Source organism: Juglans microcarpa x Juglans regia, chromosome 5D (assembly GCF_004785595.1).
Source record: "Juglans microcarpa x Juglans regia isolate MS1-56 chromosome 5D, Jm3101_v1.0, whole genome shotgun sequence".
In the NCBI taxonomy this organism is placed as follows: domain Eukaryota; kingdom Viridiplantae; phylum Streptophyta; class Magnoliopsida; order Fagales; family Juglandaceae; genus Juglans; species Juglans microcarpa x Juglans regia.
Window position 1 is genome coordinate 5,996,433 of NC_054602.1, and position 11,080 is coordinate 6,007,512.

Below are 11,080 nucleotides of genomic sequence, written 5' to 3' on the forward strand. Positions count from 1 at the left end.
TAATATTTCGTTTAAATAATAAAATAAAATAAAATAAAAAATTAATAAATAATTTATAAATAATAATAAAATAATTTAAATTAAAATTTTTATTAAACAGAAATAAGAGAGAGAAAATTGAATAAAAATATTACACAATTATAATATTATTTTTATTTTAAAATTTGAAAAAATTTAATTATTTTTTAATTATTTTACAATAATCATTAAATATTTAATTAAAACAGAGAATACGAAGAGTACTCATAATTATTAGGGTTAATTACAAAATCACCACTTGAGTTTTCACTTTTTCCAATTTGAGACATCAATTGGACGTGAATCTTTTTAACAAAAAAGATTTATTATTAAAAATTATTATTTTTTATTTAAATCTCATATTAACTTTTTTTTTAAATAAAGTGTACAATACTTACGTACTCTATAATTATAAATATTATTTTTCTTAAAATACAAACATACACGTACGTAGGTACCGTTTACCATTAAGGTTTTACCCCTAAAGGATTATGAAAAGTGCAAAAAAAGAGATCATGAAGAGTGCAAAAAACGTTACATAAGAAACTTGAGCGAAAGGGGAAAACATCATAAGATGCATTCAACGAGACAGCAACTACATCGTAGGTCATGATCACCGGAGATAATATAATATTATCATTAAACAATTGTGGCCTGAAGTGCATGCGCTCTTGTACGCTTTTTTTATTGGCTTGATTAATGAGTGCTTATCCGCCAAATTAAAAGAAAAACGTGAAAATTGCACCCGTGTAGCATGTTTCTTGACTACATGGTGGAAAGTATGAAAAACGCATTCCACATGCATATTCTAGATCGCCTACTTTTGTTTAACACTTGTGAGATTTCATTATTTATTATTTATGGATTATATTCATGTCTTATCAAACATTTATAATCTGTGATTCGTTTTCATGGCTTAAATTATTATCATCGTACACTTATCTTCTTGTTGGTGTCGGTGTCGTATTTTGTAGTTTGGACAACTCCACAATTCTTCTATTTCATCTTCAAGACTCGAGGAGATGAGGGCTCGAGGTGGTGAGGGTCACATCTGATGCCTAAGCTAGAATTGTCTCTTTGTGTGGGAATATCTGGAGAAAATCTTTAGAGAGCTATACATGTGCCCAGGATGTGTTTATATACATGGTCGTGGTGATCCTCATCCTCTGCTTGGCAAGTCGTGGAGGGCTGTATGGGGTACTATGCAGGTGGCAGATTTTCTCCCTTGTCATTTCAGTCATGGCCCTACCACATTGCTCGTGGGTCACCAGTTTGTTCCCTGCGACAGGTAAGGGGTGGGGGGTGTGTATACTACCTTGTCCCAGAGGTGAGTGGACACTTGTCCCTGTATTGCATGCTGGCTTCTCAGATCATTTAATGCAATATGTCTACTGTCCGGCTACATGGGTTGCTATCTAGGTGGGTGACGTGTCCAGTCACCACACCTGATGGGCTCCCTCAAGCCTAGCCCTGCCCTCTTCCCATCATCGGTTTTATATTGGGCCACCTACTGGTTGGTTTGGGCCTTGAAGGAAGGGCCAAACTCCCATACGGCCCAAAGAAGAAGGTAAATCCATTTCTCAATACCCCGCAAATTCTCATTGCACACGTGCGGTGATAATTCAAAGTCACTCATCATAATTGGTGTAACTTCACCCGTTACAACGGGTTGCACTCACGTTGCCACGCGTGGGGTGGTGGCTTGCCTCCCACTTCATTACCTAATTGGTCCATGCCACGTACGCACTCAATCCCTTTTCCTTCTGCGCCCTAGGTGTATGTGATGGTTTATCTCTATCATTATTGCATGTAGCATGAATGTCGAGATTTGCTCCTGTCGTTTCACTTCTAATGGCCCCTGTCACTTCGTGCGTCACTTTGTGCGTTGGGCATCCCAACTGGCGCAAGGCTCTATTTAAATCCCTTTTCCCCCCTCATTTTCCACTTTTATCTGCCTTCTTCTCAAGTACTCGTTGTCTCCGTGTCCCTTTTCATCTTCTTCTTTGAACTCCTTCCTTCCTCCCTGTCAACCATTCCCGACTTTTATCTTTTGCTTGTTTCCAATGACTCCCAAAAGTGTTCCTTGCTCTAACCCAAAGAAAGACCTTCATGTTCGCCCTGATGGGACTTCTGGTGATCTCGAAGGGGCCGCAGTCCACCGTTGGAGAGCCGCCGTGTTTCAGTGGCCTGGCTTAGGAATCAATGGCCTCTTCTGCTGACCTTTGTGCTCTATGGGGAGCTTTTGGCATCCCCGACTCGGCTGTTTTGGATGTTCCAGGCCATCGTGTTGCGGCCGTTGACGAAGTCAGCCTGGCGACGAGGGTGGCCCTCTTTCCTATAATGTTCGTGAATGGACTTAGGCTACCATTCTGCCATCCCATTTGCAATGTGTTGGACCTCCTTAGCTTGGCACCAGTTCAGCTCCACCAGAATGCCTGGCAACTCTTCGTCGCTAGCTAAGTCATCTTTCACTTGGTGCTGAACCCTGAGTCCGAGGAGTATCCTAATCTAGCCGAGAGGGAATTTCTTTTCGTGTATAGGGTGTTGCGCCTTGACAGTAATCTTTGCAGCTTCAAGACTCGTGGTTGGAGGCCAATTGCCAGCTTGGAGAAGTGCTTTTCTCACAACAATGACTGGACCAAGCACTTCTTCTTTGTTTTAGGCTCAAGTTGGGAATATCTCGAGGGAGAGGTTGTCCACCAAGAGTTTATGGTTCAAGCCGTTTAGGGAGTCGTGCCTAATGACAAGTCAATCTCGATTTTCCTATCCGATCGGGAGGAGGCCAAGTTGGAGGTCACCTTTCTTGGATCAAAGCTCATCTTGACGACTCAATGTTAGATTTCGTGCTAACCTAGTACAACATCCAGCACCACCTCACCACCCCAGATAGTTCCTACATCCTGGGTTGGTGCTTTCTGAGAGAACTCTCTGCTTCCCAAGGTCAAAAGAGGCCTTCCAGCTCATCCTGAGCTCATGGTGCGGATAAGAGAGCCTGAGTCGACCGAGGTCTGCGGGGACTTCTTCAAGGCCTGAGTCGCAGGCACTTCGGCTTAAGATTCCAATCCCGCTGCTTGAAGGCGCCAAGCAGTAGGTTTGCAGCTTAGGTTACTTTCCCAGTTCCTACCCTGCTAGTCACTTATGAGGAGGAACTGGGTGAAGAGTAGGCTAGTTTCCAGATGGCTTTCTTTGAAGCCTTTTTGAAGCCCGCTCCGAGAGGGGTTCCGGTACCCTTCAACGATGTCGTTGCTGCTTTCGTCGCAGCAGGGGCGAGTCCCTATCGAGATGAGGGTAGCTCGGGAGATCCCATTGTTGTCAATCTTAGCGACGACAGGGTCTCCATACCCTCACCCCTCTTTAGCCAGACTTCCGAACTCGAAGTTACCTCATTCTTCACCTTCAAGGTGCCTCTCGACCGAGGGGAAAGGGAGTCCAGCCAGAAGGCAGGAGAAGAAGCCTTGCCTGAGGAGGAGATGGGGCAAGAGCTTCCTGGCACATAGGAATCACTTGTGCGCCCTAAGGATGATAGGGTTGAGCTTGGGGTGTCGGGGGATCCCTTTGGGGAGACAACAATCCCTGAGGTCGGGGACTGGGAAGGGGAAGGTGCTGGGGACATCCCTCTAAGTGCGTTCGAGGAGGCGACAAAGCCCAGGCTTGCCCCGGGTGATGGGGAGGCGACTGCAAAAGGTTCCAGCTGTGCTAGCCCTTCGCCGACGTCTACCCCGTGGGTGTTGGACCCTTCCTGGCAGTTGGGGGGATTTGGCCAGTCCATGTTCCCCGAGGGTAGCCATCCCGTGAGGGCTGAGGCCATTGAGAGTGAGGCCAAGAAGTTAAATGGGCTATTTTTGCAAGTATCCACAAGACCTAGTCTAGCTTTCCTGTTTGGTTTTCCCTTTACCTTTTTTTTTTTATCCCCGTGTTTTTCAACGCCTAGTATTGCATTGTATGATGATAGGGCCTTCACCACCAAGAAGTTTGTCATGGTTGCGGAGGTTTTGGGTGTCTTTCTAGCCAACACTAACAGGGTGACTACTCCAACTAGTTGGATTATGTATCTGGAGAACCCTTTGAGCGATATCGGGGCCGGGCATAAACAATCAGGGTTGATTCCCATCTTGATGAACACGTCCCAAAACAGTATATTGGAGGAACTGCCATTATCAATTAGGATCCTTCTGGTTACAAAATTTGCAATCTGCAAAATTATGACTAGGGCATCATCATGGGGGTGGATGAAACCATCCTCGTCCTTCTTGTCGAATGTAATAAAGGCTCCTTGTGTGCGCCGCTTCTGCTCGATTGGGGCTTCCCTCGTTGTAAACACTTTCTCGTACTGGGCTCTGCGAGCGTGGGCCTTTCGCCTTGAGAAGGTAGGGCCACCACATGCATATCCCTTATTATCGTACGAATTTCACCCAAGGGACTCCATGGTCGGGATGGGGCTCAGTGCGGGGAGTTGTGCGGTGGTTCTCTCTCGGTCCTACGCCTTCTGGGACTCTTGCTTCTTCATTGTCCTACGTGCCCATTTTCTCTGTACATGGGTCATCAGTTTTTTGTAGGGTGTTAGGTCAGTAAATGCTTTAGTTCTTCCCTTCGCTTCAGAGTATAACAATCCTCGATTCGGTGTCTGTTAGTCTTGTGGTACGAGCAATAGTATTAGCCCCTCTGGCCTTGCTGGGTAGTTTCTCTCGGGACGGACACATGGTCTTCTTGCACACAAAGGTTTGTGTGCATGCATTTTCTGTCATGTGCTCGAATCGACTTATTGCCTTCTCACCTTGCGTCCTATGAGTCTTTCTTGACTTTTTCACAGGCCTTACCTTTAGTCGACTGACTGACCTTTTGTCAGCTTGCTCCAACTCGATTTTCCTAGGGGATGTCAGGGCACGTAGGGTGTACTCCGCGTTGATGAAACTGTCTGCATGGTCCATGAATTCTTGCAGCGTCATGGGGGTTTTCTCCGCCAACTGTTGCATGAACAGGTTCCTCGACCAAACGCATCCCAGTAGAGCAGCCAAGGTGATTTTCTCATCTTGATTGTCTGTCGTCATTCATTCCCTGTTGGACCGGGATATGTACGCCTTCAGACTCTTGTCGTTGCGCTACTTGACAGTCAAAAGGTATGACGCTGACCTTCTCCTTTTCCTGTTTTCCATAAACTGTGTCAGGAATAGGTGGGCTCACTCTCCGAATCCGCTGACAGACCTTGAGGGCAGCGACCTGAACCACCCTCTTGTTATGCCTTTCAATGTTAAGGTAATGGCCCGGCATACGATCTCGGTTGGGAAACAATGCAGAGCCATATGGGCTTTTAAATGTTTCTAAATGCTTAAGAGGGATTCTTAGACTCGTCGTACATCTCCATATTAGGGACTTTGAACTTAGGCAGGAGCGGAACCGCCATGACTTCTGCATTATATGGTAAGTAAGTTAGTGCTAATGAGTAGTTGGTCCACAGATGAGGAAGCACCCATCCTTTTGGCCATTTCTGTGTACTTTTCCATGAGCCCCCACAACTCATTTCCTTCTCTCCTCTTCTGTTGCCCCCATCTCCGCTTACGCTTCACGACTCAGCGTGCACGTTCTGACTCAGCCCTATGTCTTCCACGAACTCATCGTTCGCCCTTCCCAACACTTTTTTTTCCTGCATGTGGCTTCACACCTCTGCAGTCAGTTTTGTTATCATATCCTCCATTTTGACCAACCTTGCTTCCATGTTCTTCGACGTTTCTTCCTACTCATGCATGGTTTGTGAACATGTTGTTGCCAGCATACGAATGACACATTAATTCACATGATCCTACATATGGCATCACTATTAATGTCATGTTTCGCATCCTGGGCAACTCTACAATTCTTCCGTTTCACTTGCAATACTCAAGGAGATGAGGGTTCAGGGTGGTAAGGGTCCCATTTGATGCCTAAGTCAGAATTGTCTCTTTGTGTGAAAATATCTAGAGAAGCATATTCAAAGAGCTATACATATGCCCGGGACGTGTTTATATACACGGTCGTGGTGGTCCCCATCCTCTGCTTGGCAGGTCGTGGGGGGTGTACGAAGTATTGCGCAGGTGGCCGATTTTCCTCCTGTCATGTGAGATGTTGCCTTGCCACATTGCATGTGGGTTAGCAGTCTATTCCCTGAGGCAGGTAAAGGGTGGGAGGTGCATGAGCTACGTTGTCCCAAAGGTGCATGGACGCCTGTCCCTGTATTGCTTGCTGGCTTCTCAGATCATGTAAGGCGGCGTGCCTGCTGTCTAGCGACATGGGTTGCTGTCTGGGCGGGTGATGTGTCTAGTCACCACTCTTGATGGGCCTAGCCCCTTCCCTTCCCTTCATTAATTTTATATTGGGGCACCTACTGGCTGATTTGGGCTTGAGGGGCCAAACTCCCATATGGTCAAGAAAGAAGGTAAATCCCCTTCTCACTTCTACTTGTTCTCAGGGCTGAGTAAAAATCTGAAAATCCGACTCCGCCTTCGACTCCAATAAGTTGGAGTCGGTGTCAAAGTTTTTTTAACCAAAAAAGTCAAAGTCGAAGGTGGCGATGTGCCGACTCCAACTCCGCTCCGACTCCAACTCCGCTCCGACTCCAATTTCGATATTGTATATATTTTATAAAAATATATGTATTTTTATATATTAATCATATATATTTTATATAACTATAACTTATATAGTTAATTAAATTCAATAATATACTAGAATGGGCAAATTATTATAAAATAATATGCTATACTATAATATAAATAGACTAAATTCACTAATAATAGTTTAGTATATGTAAACACCATATTATTAACTATTACTACCATGTAACACTAATGTATAATAACAATTAATGTATAAACACTAATGTATAATAACATGTAATACTAATTATATAATAACAAATGTATAATAACATTTAATATGAATGTATTATGTATAAATAGAAATATATAAATTTATAATAACATGTAATAGTAATGTATAATAATCAATGTACAATAACATGTAATACTAATGTATAAACATTAACATATAATAACATATAATACTAATGTATAATAACAATAATTTGTACAATAATTTATTTTTTCAATTTTGGTTATGCTTTAATAAAATTGAAATTGAAAAAATATTTTTTTTTTAAAAAAAAAATTGAAATCTGAAAGCCCAAATCCGATTAGTAAAAATCCAAAATTACTGAATTGAAATTTCAAATGGGCTAAGAAAAAAAGTCTAAGTCCGACTCCGCTCTGACAAGTCGAAGTCGGATTGGAGACTATATGAATCAGAGTCAGACTCCAACCTCTGACAAAGTCAAAATCGTTGGTAGGATACTCCGACTCCGGCATTGTCTGTACTCAGCCCTGCTTATCCTTTATGTTTGTCCTTATTAGCTAGAGATATGATCAATAAATGTCAACAATTTCGTGAACAGAAATACATGACAAAATAATGGTCTGCGTACACGGACCCGTCACATGAACAATATTTACTGTTCATATAAACAGTAAAATACTATATATTCATGCCAGAGTATACAGACCCAGTAGTACTGTACGTACCTATCGGCTGCACTTGATGTTTCATCGCTTGATCCAGCCTCGTTTGGATTTGAAAATAAGTTGAGATGAGTTGTGAATAGTAGTGATATGTGTTGTGAATAGTAGTAAGATTTGTGAGTTAAAGTTGATGAATAATAGTGAATAATAATGAGATGAGTTAAGATAGATTGTGAATCTAAACCAGATTGTGTGATCTTCACATGTATAAATGGTACTTATCTTGATTGGCATGCAAGTTCATGCACACGTACCCCGACGTAAACAGTAAAATATCTGTTCATATTGGAAAAAACCTTGGTACGAGGAAAAAATGAGTACTGTTTGTTACCTAAACTCAACGATACCATCCTAATTCCTATGTCAAATCTTAGGCCTCGTTTGTTTTTAGAAAACATCTTATCTCATCTCACTTCATCATTACAACTTTCCCAAATCTCAACACAAAATAAAATAAACAATTCAATTTTTTCAAATCCTAAAATAAAAATAATATTAAAAATATATTCTAACAATATTTTATTCAACTTTTTAACTTTAATCTCATCTCATCTCTGAAAACAAACGAGCCCTTAAAGTGTAATGACCACTCAATTTCATAATCGCAATTGAAAATTGAATAATGAAAGATATATTTTTAGAGTGCCTAAGTTTATATATATATATATATATATATATATATATATATATATTTTTTTTTTTAAAAGTGAATTTTGACAAAAAATTAATTTTTTTATACGATTTTAATTTTTTTTTAAAGCTAAATATGCACACACTTAAACTCTAAATATGCCAAATATCAACTTCTAAAGGTGTGTTTGAATGTTGAAATGAGTTGAGTTGAGTTAAGTTGTGATGATAAAATATTGTTAGAATATTATTTTTTAATATTATTATTATTTTAAAATTTAAAAAAGTTGAATTGTTTATTATATTTTGTGTTGATATTTAAAAAAATTGTAATGATGAGTTGAGATGAATTAAAGTGAATTTGGTAACTAAACACACCCTAAATTATTGATCTGTCGGCCAATGCTGTGACTACCACACAACATGCGAAGACCGAAACACATCCCGTACGTACACAAAATACCCATGATTTGACTCATAGATATCCATGATTATATTTTCAAATTATTAAAAAAATTTATATTTATATTTTTAAATATTATCAAAATATAAAATACATTTCAATTTTAAATTTTTAACTTTCTTAACAAATTATTACTTAATCATTATCTAAATATAAAAATCAATATAATTTTTACAAATAAAAAAAATACTAAAAAATTATATTCAAACAAATTTTTAATTTTTTAATATTTTTATTCAAATATTTTTTTCTTTTTCTAAAATTTAATAAAATATTTTAACTCACATTATTTCATTATTTCATTATGAGTACTCCAAGTGTGCAATCAAGCCCTTGATAACAGTACCAGTAGACAGTTACTTGTAAGTCTGAGCAAAAAATCAGGAGGCAAAAACAAATGGTAGCACATCCCAATCAAACCAGCGACATTAGTATCATTCCTAGCTTGGAGTTGATTTTAGCTTCTTTTTTTTTTTTTTTAACATATATTTTTTTAACACTTTTAAATATATTTTTTTAAAAAAATTTACAATATTATTAAAAAATACTTACTTATCCATTAAATAAAAAAATAAAAACCCTCAAGAGCTACCAACGGGAGAAGCAGCTTTTTCCTTTCCATTTGTACTGATACACAACAATTTAACACTACCAATTACTAGGAGAAAAATAAACATAAATGGACCACTTGTGCTATACATAATGCTCTCCACACTCTTTAAGCATGCTCACCCCTAAGGAATATCATAAGATTATGATATTCTCATGTAATCATGAGATATTTTGTTATTGTTATTATTTATATGATCATGAATTTTTAAGGACATTTCATTCTCTAATAAGAATGAAGTACCGTGTTTAAACTATTTAATAGTTAGTCATTTGGTGAGATGTAGATTAATTTAGCACAAGAATTGTCAATAGATGATTTGGCAATGGCATTTTTATTGCATTATTCGAGGAATAGCGTTTATCATAAATCTTGTCATCTTGAATCACACTTATTGATACCACATATTTGAAATAATTTTATGTATCAAAGATTAAATAATAGTTACACAAAATATGTCACCTAATATGAGTTATTAATGACTTCGTTTGTTTTCACAATTATTTTCATATAATTATTACAATTTTTTCAAATTCTCATATAAAATAAAATAAATAAATTAATTTTTTTAAATTTTAAAATTAAAATAATATTAAAAAATATATTTTAATAATATTTTATTTAATTTTTAATTTTTATCTTAATTTATCTCATCTCATGTAAAAATAAATTAGGTTTAGAATAACAAAATTTAAAATGACGAAAAAGTATTGGGTCAAGTTCTGCGGCTGAAATTGATCTATATAAGGCCTAATCTTCATGCTTTTGGGCTTCAGTTTGGGTTTATCCCAATTCCATGATATTCAAGAATGAGCCTGGGCTCTGGCTTGGACCAGCTTGCCGTGAAATTCTACTATTCTAGTAATAGCTTGAGAGTGCTTATTTCATTACCATTTTTTTCAATCCAAATTGGCTGTGCCGCTGTGGGCGTTGAGGAATGCATGTGAGAATCATGCATTCCATTTTACTGTAAGGATGCTCACCCCTAACGCGCCTAGCCAGCTGAGTATCCTTTTGGCGTGATGGTGTCCTTCTTGGCGTGATGCTCACCCCTACCTTGTATTTGGATATTAAATTGAGTTAAATTATGAATAATATTATTTTATAAGTTTCATTGAGATAAATTTAATTTTTAAGATTGAGATAAGTTTAACTTTTAAGATTGAAATGCTAGAAGTATATTGAGATGAATATAACTTTTTTATGACAAATTAAAAAAATAATAGATTTCATTAATAATTAGTTTAAGATAAATTGAGTTTGATTCAACAACCAAATATAACCTTAATGTCCTCGAAAAGGCTCACCAGATACTCCTCCGCATCCTCTTGGACCTAAAATAAAAAATAGTGGTGATTGATTTTAGGCATATTAGCACTTGATGATTCGATTAGCAATATTATTCATAGAACCATTAGTTCGAGTTAGGAAGTCTAATCTCAATCGAGAGATTGTTGGGTCCGCACAAAGTCTTACTCCCTACAATTGCTTTAAAAGGCAAATATACAAGTACAATGCAAATTTAAATGTCATAAAAAAACTATACTTACAAGTCACTGTAGAGGACCCACCATCTACACTTCTTATTCTTATGTGATAGTATTTGATTTGTAAAATAGAACTTATCTTATATAAAATTCTGTCGTACAAGTAATGCGAATGATGTATCATCTACATTGACTTGTAACTAAAAGAACCCGTTGCTTATTATTAATTAAGACTAGTAATAAAAACACGTACTATCAGAACTGATTTTACAATTTGTTTTACAACTCTAAAGTGAGAGATATTTTTATAGAATAAGTACAGATT